Raw genomic sequence first — 14,501 nt, forward strand, 5'->3', positions numbered from 1 at the left:
CCACACGGGAACAGGAGCCAAGGACTTGGACCATCTTCTACTGCTTTCCCAGGCCATAGCAGAGAGCGGGATCTGAAGTGGAGCTGCTGAGACTCAAAATGGCACCCATATGGGATGCCGGCACTGAGGTGGTGGCTTCACCCCCTATGCCACAGCACCACTGCTCCCCCCACTTCACAGCTAAAGGGAGCAACCCCTGAATTTTAGTTCCTTCACTTTCTGTTACTCTTTAAAAATTCTCTCAAGGTTCCTCAAATATCAGGGCTTCAACTAACATTGTGTAATCTGTATTTCTAGACCAAGACCTCTTCCCTGGGGTTAGTTATACTTTGGTCTCTTCATTCTAGTTCACTTCTTAACCCCACACTCAGTTTTCTCCATGTGGATTACTTCTGTAGATACCTGGTATTGTACTCTTCTGTTGATTTTGTAAGAGTTAACTTTCTAGTGTTGTTTTCATTAACGTTACATTTTGTCTTTTACTATTTTAGGTTAGATTTCTCGATATGAGCATAACAATTTTTTTTCAAAACCTAAAATAATGTGATACTTTTTTATTCTATATTAGTACAAACTAATTGTGAGCTGAGTAGAAAACTGGGTTAATGTCAGGACTTCCTTGGAAATGATAGAGACTAAACCTATAGCAATTGTCTCATATTGTAATACTAGCATCAGTACAAAAAAGTAATACTTACATACAATTTATCCATGAGTACTAGCAGATTCTTTTTTTATAAAAATAGAAAATAAATGTAGATGGTATTTACTGACAGAATGCCACCACCACCACTTTCAACCAGATGTGGTTTGAAAATGCATTATACTTTCAATTATCCTTGCTACTGTATGAATACATATACATATGAAAACACAGATTTCAAAATGACTAAAAATACCTCATCATTCATTTTCATTTTAGTCATTTCTGTCCCTTTTTGCTTGCCAAGGTGAATGATCAGAATTTCGTCTTTGAATACTATGGCCTTCTCTTTTGCAGAAAGATGTCTCTGGGTGTTGTTTTGCTCTTCTTCAACCTAGAGACACATTTCATTAACTTTTTGGTCTTAAAACATTTGAAAAGAAAAAAATCATAAAGAGTAAGAGCAGAACCTAAGAAAAAATAAATGTTACAAGAAAGCAACCTACTAAAGACCTTCTTGTCACTTGAATTATTCAAAATTTTTAGAAATATTTATATATTTATAAGTCAGAATACAGGGTGGAAGACACACACACACACACACACACACACACAAACCGATTTTTATCTGGTTCACTCCCCAAACGGCCGCAATGTCTGGGCCTGAGTAGGCTGAAGCCAGGAGCTAAGAGATTGTTCCAGGTCTCCCACATAGGTATAAGGGCCCAAGCACTTGGGCCATCTTTACTGCTTTCCCAGGCACATTAGAAAGGAGCTGGATCAGAAGTGGGTCAGCTGGGACTCAAACCAGTGCCCATATGGGATGTCAGCACTGCAGACGGCAGCTTAACCTGCTGTCCCACAGTACCTGCCCCAATTATTTAAAGTTTAATAGGAGAAATGACAGCCAAATTCTTCAAAGCAAAAATACTTTAAGTACAGTCACATGTTATCATAAATGAAGTTTATTTATAAAACATTTTGCTAGCTTCACTATAATTTAAAAGCCATTTATAAACTATTTATTTAACATAAAATGTCTACATTAACACGTGAGTGACTAATCTCAATTCGCCATTTTTTGCTTCATGCAGGAAGCATGTACTGAGTCTCACTAGGCGCCGTGATTTACAATCAATAATTTTAGCAGTAAATATCATAATTCATCTTTAGGATAACAATTTGTGTTATGTTAAATCTAAATGATATCTTTTTTAAAAAAGATGTATTTATTTATTTGAAAGGCAGAGCATACAGAGAGAGAGGAAGAGACAGAAAGAGACCTTCCATCTGCTGGTTCACTTTTCAAATGACTGCAACAACCAGGTCTATGCCAGGCCAAAGCCAGGAACCCGGAATCGGTTCTCGAATCATAGGGATGACAGGGACCCTAGTACTTGGGCCCTCTTCTGCTGCTTTTGCAAGTGTATTAGGGAGCTAGATCAAAGTGGAATAATGGCCGGCGCCGCAGCTCAATAAGCTAATCCTCCGCCTAGCGGTGCCGGCACACTGGGTTCTAGTCCCGGTCGGGGCGCCGGATTCTGTCCCGGTTGCCCCTCTTCCAGGCTAGCTCTCTGCTATGGCCAGGGAGTGAAGTGGAGGATGGCCCAAGTCCTTGGGCCCTGCACCCTTGGGAGACCAGGAGAAGCTCCTGGCTCCTGCTTTTGGATCAGCGTGGTGTGCTGACCTCAGCGCACTGGCCGCGGTGGCCATTGGAGGGTGAACCAACGGCAAAAGGAAGACCTTTCTCTCTGTCTGTCTCTCACTGTCCACTCTGCCTATAAAAAATAGTGGAATAATGAGGATGGGGACCAACACTCTGTGTGGGAATGCCAGCATCTGCAAGCAGCAGCTTAACCTGCTACGCCACAACACTGACATTAAAGTTTATATAGATACATATATAGATATAAATATAGATATAGATGTAATGATATTTATAAAGAATAAAGCAAAGATTAATTTACCTGATTAAAATTATTTCTTACAGCCTCCAAATCCATTTTTAGTGTTCTTAGGGTCAGTTCAAGTTGTTTCACTGTCACTTCCTTACTACATTGTTCTTCTTTCCTTCTTAACTGCTCCCTAAATTTTTAGACAATGCATGAGCATTACCTGTTCTATTTTACTTGTTTTAAGGTAAATATACAGTTACATATGCTTATCTTAAAATTCAGTTTGTTAGAAACCAAAAAAATCATTTTGTTATCATGATGTTAGTATGTTTATTATAATGAAATGTCTATGTTCTCAAGTATCTTTATTTTTTAATTTTCCTGTTACTAATTTATCATTTTAATATCTTCCAAAGGCAGATATACTTGAAAGGTAGTGGTGAAAGAACGTTCTGATAATTGATAACCAGTTTATCAAAAGGAATTTTGAAGTAAAGTTACAAGTCAAAAATTACCTTTTCTTCACATATTCCTAATTAATTTTGATTTACGAAAGGTGATTTAAATTAATGAATCTTTAATGATTGCTATTTATAGTTGTACATAGTGGATAGAAAAGATTAATCTTTGGGAAATACATGTATCTCTAAAAACGATTTAGTTTGAGACATTACCTTCGGATTTCTTTCACAAAACTTTGATTACTGTTATCCAAGAGTGGCTCTTGGATACCCCATACATTTTATGTATCCTTCTTTTCAGTATGTTTAGTTCATATTGTTGACTACAGTGTAACCTTGTAGGAAATTTAAAAATTCATTTTGGAACAAGAAAGGAGTTAAGAGTCCAAGCTAGATATCAGACCCAGGTACTCTGATAGGGGATGACATCTCAATGGACATCTTGTCTGCTGCACTTAGGCTTGCCCCTGAAGGCAATTGTTAAATGGAAAGCATCTTGTTAAGTTTTCCCTGTAGCCATGGTAAGAAATAATCACCCAGAACCAGTTTTAAATCTCTTCAGTTAATTAATGACTACTAGCCTCACTCTCCAACTAATCAAGTCAAATTTTCATTTCTGAAAGATGGCCTGTCAGAGATAAGCCCTCTCCATAAATGTATCACAAAGGTCAACCAATCTCACAGCTGGGGGCTATAGGAGACACCAGGTTTAGAGAGTGAGGTAAGGGCAGACTGTGGCATCCCATGCCACTGGGGATATAGTGCTTGAGGGAGAACCTAGCAAGCTGAAGACCAATATCACTGATGAACAAGATAAAAAAAATCTCAGCAAAATACTAACAAATGTGTGCTAACAAATGTATGCAAAATAGGCCATGTTTTCAAGTAGGGCCTAGTCCTAGAGTGAATCTATTGCAAGGTTAAAGGGATAACATATACCAAATTTTGATACATACTACTAAGTTACCCTTCAAAAGGACTTCCAATTTTATTTACCAACACTCTATGAAAATGTTTTTGTCCTCATATTCGCTTGGTTATTGTCTTTTTTTTTTTTGACAGGCAGAGTGGACAGTGAGAGAGAGAGACAGAGAGAAAGGTCTTCCTTTTTGCCATTGGTTCACCCTCCAATAGCCGCCACAGCCAGCACTCTGCAGCCAGTGCACCGCGCTGATCCGATGGCAGGAGCCAGGTGCTTCTCCTGGTCTCCCATGGGGTGCAGGGCCCAAGGACTTGGGCCATCCTCCACTACACTCCCTGTCCACAGCAGAGAGCTGGCCTGGAAGAGGGGCAACCGGGACAGAATCCGGCGCCCCGACCGGGACTAGAACCCGGTGTGCCGGCGCCGCAAGGCGGAGGATTAGCCTAATGAGCCGCGGCGCCGGCCAGTTATTGTCTTAAAAATATAACATGCATCAATATGATTAGGAAGATAATATTTAAATATTTATTTGTATTTTTTATTATAAGGCAAGACTGAAGATCCCTAGTACATGTGCAGAAGTTTATATTCATTAATATTAGCCCAAATCAGAATTAGTTTGATAGGACAATAATGGTCATCTGTAAAATATTGCTGCAGGCTCACCCATTATGTTTTTCATCCTCTTTAGTAGGAAATTGCTGGTAATCAGTTTTTCCACTCTCTCTTTGTTGAGTTAATGTACCACCACCACCATGATCATCATCATAAGGAAGGTTTTCTGATGTTCCCATTTCATTACTTTTGTGTGTCTTTATTTCTTGTTCAAACTTTAATGAAAAATTTCATATTAAGTTACTCCTTGTGCAATAAAAACATTTTTATGGATGTTACTATTTATTAGTTTTATCATGATTTCAGTCAATGAAATATTTTTGGTTTACTTAGTTTCATCAATACATGTCATTGAAGTTTTTGTAAATTTTTGGTTTCAATTATTCTTGAATTTTCAAAACTTCCAAATGGGGCCCCTCTTAATTTTACTGTTTTGTTCCCACTTACTCTTCACTGTATAACATTTTTATTCCTTATTTGGCATAAATAAGAAGACAAAGACATAAAACGTGTTGTGTTCTGTCTTCACCACCTGGATTTCATAGTAAGCAGCCAGATGAGAGGATGTGCCATTGTGGAGCTTCACTAACAACACTTTCCCTTCTCTGCAATAAGCTGTTCTCCTGCTCTGCTGCTTTTTAAGAAAAATTTATTTCATTTTTTTGAAAAGAAGAATGACAGAGAAGAAGGGTGGAGGGGGGAGAGATACTCTCTCCTATCCACTTCTTCACTCCTTACATGGCCACAACAACTGGGGCTGGGCCAGGCTGAAGCCAGGAGGCAAGTGCTTCCTTCCCGGTCTCCCATGTGTGTGCAGGGGCCCAAGCACTGCAAGCGGGGGTCTTAACAAGTCTTCACTCATTTGCATCCTGGGATATCAAAGAAGTGAAGGAGTCCCTGAAATATATCAACCAAAGTTTGCCTTAAAGGAACAAGTGGAATCTACTGAAGTGTAATGTGGTATTCACAAAAATGAGGTCCTTCCGCTGGCCCCGTGGCTCACTAGGCTAACCCTCCACCTGCGGTGCCAGCACCCCGGGTTCTAGTCCCGGTTGGGGCATAGGTTCTGCCCAGTTGCTCCTCTTCCAGTCCAGCTGTCTGCTGTGGCCCGGGAAGGCAGTGGAGGATGGCCCAAGTGCTTGGGCCCTGCACCTGCATGGGAGACCAAGAGGAAGCACCTGGCTCCTGGCTTTGGATCAGCGCAGCGCTGGCTGTAGCAGCCCTCTGAGGGGTGAACCAACGGAAGGAAGACCTTTCTCTCTGTCTCTCTCTCACTGTCTAACTCCACCTGTCAAAAAAAAAAATGAGGTCCTCCCTACAGTTCATATTTAATAACTGTAAAATTTTATAGCTAGAATATATTTAAGTATTTATTTTAGTACTGATAATGAGACTAGCACAAAGAAGGGTTAACGATTGATCAGAGCTCCCAAAGTGGCCTTCCCTGGCATTTTATGGCACTATAATGGTGATAATATAATTCCATAATGCAGAATCATATGAATTCATCAAATTAATCAGATAAATTAGGATTGTGTTATTGGGAAATTATTGAATACCTTCATGGGGGGGCATAAAACCTCATCTACTTTCACTGTTAAAGGTAATATTTCTAAATTTTTTGTTTGTTTTAAAAACTCAGTGTACCTTCAGAACTTAACTTTCTACTTTGGAGTTAAATACTGAATTTTTGGTGAAGGTTTATGGTATGTATTTAAAAACATACTCATCAAGGCTTATTGTTCTTTATTAACCAACATGATCTAAAATACTTAAAGTGAGTGGTTGTGAACTATAACTTCCAATGGTTGGAGTGAAACAGATAAAATTACATAATGAAGGCACAATAATCATATTCATTAGTTTTTTGCAAATCTCATGGTTAGATACATTTTTGTATTCCTTCTCCATGACTGTTTTTTCCTATTGTATTATCATTTTATTGCCTTTTTGTTTGAAACATGTGCCTCTTTTCATTTCTGTTGAGCTGGTATGCCCAAATTCCAAAAGCTTCTCTTGACTACCTGGCTGAGGCATTCATCTGGTGTCTAACTTCCAAGTAGTGATATTCCTCTTGATTTTTTTGTGTGTCATTTGAAAGTTAACTCTTGGTATTCATTCATTTAAACTGTGGCTACTACTTCTGGATTCATTTTTTTCCATTTTATGTATCACAAAAATTTTCACTTGTGTTAAAAATGTTTAGTGTTTACTCTATTATCATTTTCACATTATAATTCATAATGAAGATCAGAAAGATTAGCTAGTACATTCTGGGGACCTTGGATAGAAATACGCCCTAAAGACATTTTAAAATCTAGGTTCTTCTTTCCCCAGGAAATGCCTGGACTAATAAAGAGATGGACACTCCAATTGCATCTTTTTCCCATAATCAAATTATTAATCATTAGAAGGTGTATCATTTTTATCACAACCCATATTCATCTCTGGTTCTTGAGATTTCTAGTCTCAATGCAAAAGTAGAAAATTAAATTGGTTGTTGTTGTGACTCTCAAATGTATTTTATGACAGTGAAAGTTCTTAAATGAAATTTATGTAATCAAGTGTGGGCAAATAAAACATAGAAAGTAATTATAATATAATTGTTGAACTTCTTACTGTATATTTAGCTACTCCCAAATCATTGGATTGTTAAAAAAGTACAAAGTAACTTATGTTAATTTAATAGAAGAGAAAAATGCAAACAAGAAGACTTAATTTTGTCAGTGTTTATTTGATACTGCACTTGATCTTAGCCAAAAAGCCGAGAAGCGATAGTGTCAGTGTCTATTTGAAATAAACTTAATTCATCATGTGTTAAATTGATTACAAATGAATTCGGAAGTTATTTTTGATAGGATAGAGGTTTACTAACTTAAAAACATTTTACATTACTATACCTTCAATAATGATCCCCTACATATATTTTAGAAAAGTAACTAACTGCAAGGTAGGCAAATGTTAAATTATTAGGGACAAAATAAATTGATCCTAATTAAAGAAATTCCTAAGCTTAATTCAAATTATTTACTATGACAGTTTGAAGTACCTGTTCATATAATCTGTCCCTGTCTACTTCTACTATATTATAATATCCAATAATGACAGTGGCTAAAATATTATACAATACTTAGCTTTTTTCTGCTTACAATATAACAAGTTAGAAAGTTGTCTGTACTTATCAAAGGTCCCATGCTAGAAATTGTGACTCTTAGTAAGCAACTGGGGGCCAGTGCCGTGGCTCACTAGGCTAATCCTCCGCCTGCGGCACTGGCACACCGGGTTCTAGTCCCATTCAGGGCGCTGGATTCTGTCCCAGTTGCCCCTCTTCCAGTCCAGCTCTCTGCTGTGGCCCGGGAATGCAGAGGAGGATGGTACAGGTCCTTGGGCCCTGCACCCGCATGGGAGAACAGGAGGAAGCACCTGGCTCCTGGCTTCAGTTCTGCGCGGTGCACTGGCCACAAAGCGCCAGTAATAGCGGCCACTTGGGGTGTGAACCAACAGAAAAAGGACCTTCTCTCTCTCTCTCTCTCTCTCTCTCTCTCTCTCTCTCTCTCTCTCTCTCTCTCTCTCTCTGTCTAACTCTGCCTGTCAGAAAAAAAAAGCAACTGGGTTGATTTTTTACCGAATTTTCTCCCTGAATGTAGATGCTCAAGCATTCCAAGCAGATGAAATTTTTAACTTTGACATTGAAGTCTAGGAATAAAAAACTGCAAATTTGAACCATTGGCAATGATTATTTTTTCAGCCAACTCAATGGTCAACAACATAATGTACAAAAATTAATGACTTAATCATATGAGTCAGTATTTTACATTACTTTTTGTATCATGGAAGAAGTATATATGAATGGGAAAGCAAATAATAGTTAGGGTTTTTTTCCTCAATTCCAAAGTTCTGAATTCCAAATTCTTGTTTTTAACTAAATATTTTATATTGACTATTAAATTATGATCTATTAATTTTAAATCTGGTATCAAATATATTTTCACTTGGTGTATGCTGTAACAATAATATACTAAAGCAAATTAAAAATATCAAACTGTAAATTTAAGTTTATACAGACCTGCGTGGCTGGTTATTTTGATTTCCTTTAAGAATTTCTTGCTTTTCCCAGGCTGTAATTTGTAAGTCATTGTGTGGTAGAGAAAAACTATTTTTTTCTATTTCAGCTTCTATGTGTTTATCATTGTTTTTACTCCAATTGTCACATAGTAGCTTCTTGATCGTTTTCCTCTTTGGCTTTGTTTTCTTGTAAGAGTCTGTAATGGCAGAAAAAATTGTTCCTGTATAGTGACTTTTATTGTAATCATATGCTGCGTTTCCTTGGTGTAAGTAAGCTCCAAATATAAAAAGGCTTTCTAGACCACCATAGCGAGGAATGTGTCCTAAGTCTAATACATTTAATGGATTGTAATTTGCATTGTTAAGACTAGTTTCCTTGACAGATCTGTATAATTACTTTAATGTGCCACATGGAACAGTTAGATATAATCTGTAATCTTTATAAAATAAAGATATAAAATAACCACAATATAGAATCAATCCAGGTGTTACATTGACAGATGAACAGATGAATGGATCAAGAAAACATGGTTATATATACACAGTGGAATATTATTCAGTCACAAGCATAAAATCCTGTCATTTGCAACAACATGGATGAATCTGGAGGACATTATATTAAGTGAATAGATCAGGCTAAGAAAGATAAAAACTGTGTGTTCTTACTTGTGAAAGCTGAAAAAATGGATCTCATAGAAATACAAAGTAAAACAGTGATTATGAGAGGCTGGAAAGAGGAGGGGGGAGGGAATGGAGAGAGGTTGGTAAATGGGTTCAGGAGTACAGTTGGATACAAGGAATAACTTCCAGTGTTCTAGAGCAGAGTAGGATAACCGTCTTTGTACGAAGTCTTTACTTATTTTAATCAGCTTTTATTGTGTGCCAGATAAGTGTTAGGCACTGGGGTTTAAAGGATGTAAATTAAGATGACATAGATGGCTCTTTTATGGATGATTCCTGACCTGAGATTTAAAGACTGAGATTAGTTTAAAATATGTAGAGGACAGAAAAAAGTGACAGCATGCAAGGCATTATCAAGAGAGGGGAAAACGTGAAACAGGGATGTAGTTGTCTGAAAAATAGGGGCTGGTGAAGCGGACATCACCAAGAAGTTCAGTGATGCCAGAGAGAAGGACAGACATAGGGCTGGCGCTGTGGTGTAGCAAGTAAAGCCGCAACCTGCAGTGCCGGCATCTCATGTGGGCACCAGTTTGAGTCTCGGCCACTCTACTTCTGATCCAGCTCTCTTCTATGGCCTGGGAAAGCAGTACAAGATGGCCCAACTCTTTGAGCCTTTGAACCCACATGGGAGACCTGGAAAAGCCCCTGGATCCTGGCTTCAGATTTGCATAGCTGTGGCCATTGAGGCCATTTGGAGAGTAAACCAGCAGATGGAAAATCCCTCCCTCCCTCTCTATTTCTCTCCATCTGCCTCTCTGCAACTCTGCCTTTCAAATAAATGAATAGTAAATGTTCACCATTGTTACTCAGTGGAAGTTTTAGAGCCATTAAGCATGAGAAAGTACTCAAAGGGATACAGCTGGGAAAGGAGGAAGTGAAATTATCCTTATTTGCAGATGACATGGTCCTGTATATAGGGAAAATGAAAGTCTCCACTAAAAGACTATTGGAATTCATAAAAAGTTTTTTAAAGTTGCAGGACCAAAAATCAACAGCCTTTGTAAACACAGAGAATGCCATGGCTGAGAAAGAGCTAGTGAGAGTATTCACAATAACTACAAAAAATTTAATACCTTATAATAAATTTAACTAAGGATGTGAAAGATCTCTACAATGAAAAACATTATAAAACATTTATAAAAACATTATAAAACATTAAAGAAAGAAGATAAAAAGTGGAAAAAATCATACTTGCTTCTGGATTAGGAGAATATCACCAAATTGTCCAAATACCAACAGCAATTAAGAGACTCAAAGAGATGCCAATCAAAATAACAGCATTTTTCTCAGATCTAGAATAGGGATATTAAGATTGCTATGGAAGCTATGAGACCCTGAATAGCTACAACGATCTTAAAGAGAAAAAGTTGGAGGCACAACCATACCAGATTTCAAGACATACTAAAGGGCAGTTATAATCAAAGCAGCCAGGTACTGGCACAAAAATAGACATGTAGACCAGTGGAACAGAATAGACACTCCAGAAATTAATACATGCATCTATAACTAATTAATCTTTGACAGTTAGCTAAAATCACTCATTGGAGAAAAGAAAAGGTGCTTGGAAAATTGGATCTACATGTGCAGAAGAAAGAAAAAAGATTCCTACTTTATGCTTTCTACAATAATAAATTCAAAATGAATCAAGGATATAAATCTAGGGCATGATGCTATCAGTTTATTAAAGAAAAATGTCAGGGTACCTCTGCAAGACATTGGCATAGGAAAAGACTTCCTGATAGGGGCTGACGGTGTGGCGTAGTAGGTAGAGCTGATGTCTGTGGTGCCAGCATCCCCTATGGGTGCTGGTTCAAGACTTGGCTACTCCACTTCCAATCCTGCTCTCTGCTGTGGCCTGGGAAAGCAGTGGAGGACAACCCAGGTCCTTGGGCACCTGCTCACACATGGGGGACCCGGAAGAAGCTCCTGAATTGTGGTCATTTGGGAGTGAATCAGCGGATGGAAGATTCTCTCTCTCTCTCTCTCTCTCTCTCTCTCTCTCTCTCTCTCTCTCCCCCCCCTCTCTCTCTCCCCCTCTCTCCCCCTCTTTCCCCCTCTCTCCCCCTCTCCCCCTCCCTCTTTCTAACTCTGCCTTTCCAATAATAAAATTAATTAAATAAATAAATAGCTCAAGAAAACCATCAGCAACAAAATAAGCAATCCAATTAAGAAATGGGCATCAGGGCTGTCACTGTGGTGTAGCAGAAGAAGCCACTCCCTGTAGTGCCAGCATTCCATATGTCTGTCAGTTTGAGTCCTGGCTGCTTCACTTCTGATCCAATTCTCTGCTATGGCCTGGGAAAGCAGTAGGTGATGGCCTAAGTCCTTGGGCCACTGTACCCACGTGGGAAGACCCAGAGGAGGCTTCTGGCTCCTGGCTGTAGATCTGTGCAGCTCTGGCTGTTGCAGCTAATTGAGGAGTGAACCAGTGGATGGAAGATCTCTCTCTGCTCTCTTTCTCTCTCTGTGTAACTCTGACTTTTGAATAAATAAATAAAATCTTTAAAAAAATGGGCAAAGGTCTTGACCAGGCATTTTTCAAAAGATCAAATTCAAATGTCAAATAGCTACATGAGAAAATACTCAGGATCACTAGTCATCAGGGAAATATAAATCAAAACCACAATGAGGTTTCACCTCAAACCTCTTTAGAATGTCTCTTATACAGAAATCAACAACTATCAAATACTAGAAATGATGTGGGGAAAAAGTTACCCTAATCCACTGTTGGTGAGAATGTAAACTGCTATAACCACTGTGGAAGACAGTATGGAGATACCTCAAAAATCTGAACTTAGACCCACTGAATGTCCCAGCCATCTGCTTCCTGGGAATTTACCCAAATGAAAAGAAATCAGTGTATGAAAGAGTGATCTTGTAATCCAAAAGCTGTACTTTGGAAATTTATATTTATTAAATAACAGTTAAAAAAAGAGTGATCTGTACAACCATGTTTATTGCAGCTCAATTCGTAATAGCTAAGATATGGAATCAACCTAATGTCCATCCACTGATGACTGGGGAAATAAAATGTGGTATATGTACTACAAGGATGTAAAAAGAATGAAGTCCTGTGTTTCACAACAGAATGGATGCAACTGGAAACCATTATACTTAAATAAGCCAGTCCTCAAAAGACAGATACCATGTTTTCTCTGATATGTGGCAATTAATATAGAATACAAAAAATTTACAGGGATGAAAGGGAATCTTGTGATATGATTGCTTATATACCTGTGGAACTGTGGTCTTCCTACTTTCTATTTGTTGAATGTTGTAGTTAGTGGTGAATTAAGCATGTGATTATAGAGTGGATTAAAATTATGTCATTGCAAAAAAATTCACTATTTAAAAGGTTAAAAACAATTATTTTATCATCCTCCACCCGATATACATGTTTCAACTACTTTTTTTTACTTCCTGTATCCTCTACCTTTCTTACTCTTATTTCCTCTTTTTCACTTCTGTGTGTCTTGATTTTCCTCAGATCAAAAATTCCCTTTAAATGGAACTGAAATTCAGTTTCTTCAGTGGCACTCACAATTTAAGCTGTTGTTGATGGCTGATAAAATGCAAAACTTATCAGCATTTTACTTACCTTTTTCCTTACTATGCATATAATAGGTTAGTTCCTTTTATTATTAGAACTTATCTGTGCTCATATTTTAGACAAACATTCTGTCAAATGACTTTTAAAAAATTAGCTCTTACCTTGTAGTTGTTCATTTATATCTTTCCTTCTTTGATCAGCAGGCCCATATTTGCCAACATATTTCTGAAGAGGACATTTAGAAATATGCTGTAATAATTAGTGTCAACAATAAGTTATATAACTACTTCACAGGTTCTAAGCAAAGAAACGAATTTCAAATTTTAAAAGCAGTTCAGCTTACAAGTGAGAGAAGCATATATTGATACTAAAGTGAGTTTTTCCCAGTAAATATCTTCAAAAAGTTATAGCAATATTTAAGAGCAGTATTTATTTCCTTAGCTTCCCAAATATGCCAGGCACTTATTTACACATTTTTCTTTACATATAATATAAAAATGACAGGAAATATGGTTATCCCGTTTCATATGTCCTGGCCATTCCCCAGTGCTAAAAACAAATTGATATTTGAATGAGATCCTCTGTTCCAGGACTCGGTCCATTCTTTCCTCTTCCTAGACTATCACAGGGATGGTGCATTCTTACCCTTCAGGCAGCAGCTTCAGTACCAAACTCAGAAGGATCTTCTCTGACTATGAAATTCCACACCCATTTCCATGCCCAGGGTGAGCCCACAGTGACTACACTCCCCACCCACACGTTCACAGGAACCACAAAAAGGATCTGTTTGCCTCAGTGTGAGCCCAGAACCCTCTGCAATGACCCACCCCAGGCCCTCAGTGAAATCTGAGCCTCAGAGGCTGGATACAGTGATTCCTAGAGAACCAGCTATCCCCCATGCCCTATCATGGCATTACAGCACGCTCAGTCATAGCATGCAGGGCTCCACAGGCACAGGGAGAAGGCTGTCCTGTCTATAGCCTAGAGGTTTTCCCAGAGCCAGCTGCTTGTCAGTGCTCCACCTTGGTAGGTTGAGTCTGGGTGCACATGATAGAGTAAGGGGCAGAAAGCACCTCTCAAGCCTAAGTGGGCATCCTGCCCCCTGCCACCCAACAAGCCAGAATCAAAGTCAGTGGGGACTTTAGGTTTATCCCTCCAATAACATTCCCTAGTTGTGCATGCAAGCAAGCCACAACAGCCTCTGCTTGTCTTATTAAGATGGTGTTTCTTCCCTGCTAGTTGCCAGATGCCTTTATGGGGGGATCAGAAGAAAACCATGTGTTCTCCCTTCATGAGGTTAGGTGGACACCCTGACCCTGCTAGTGTTCCAGGACAAAATCAAAAGTTTGGTTTGCAAAGATCTCCCTTTGGTAATATCACCAGTCAAACAGGCTGCTGCAGACTCCTCTCATTTCGCTTCAAGAAGATGGTATCTCCTACAGTCCCTGGCTGTGGCAGTTGCTGGTGATGTCCCCACTCACTCCTGGGTGTTTGTACTGTCTACACTGCTCCATGGTGTCTCTCTTCTTTCTGTAGAATTTCCACTGCAAACCTTTCTTCAGCTTCTCCTGGGAATGCAGTTACTCTGCTTTTCTTTATCTCTCTCAGGCCAAAATCAACACGTTTCTCCCTATTTAACAATCTTGGATCTCCCTTTTAATACCTTATT

The sequence above is a fragment of the Oryctolagus cuniculus genome, chromosome 19 (assembly GCF_051225735.1).
Source record: "Oryctolagus cuniculus isolate XC-2025 breed Fujian yellow rabbit chromosome 19, ASM5122573v1, whole genome shotgun sequence".
In the NCBI taxonomy this organism is placed as follows: Eukaryota; Metazoa; Chordata; class Mammalia; order Lagomorpha; family Leporidae; genus Oryctolagus; species Oryctolagus cuniculus.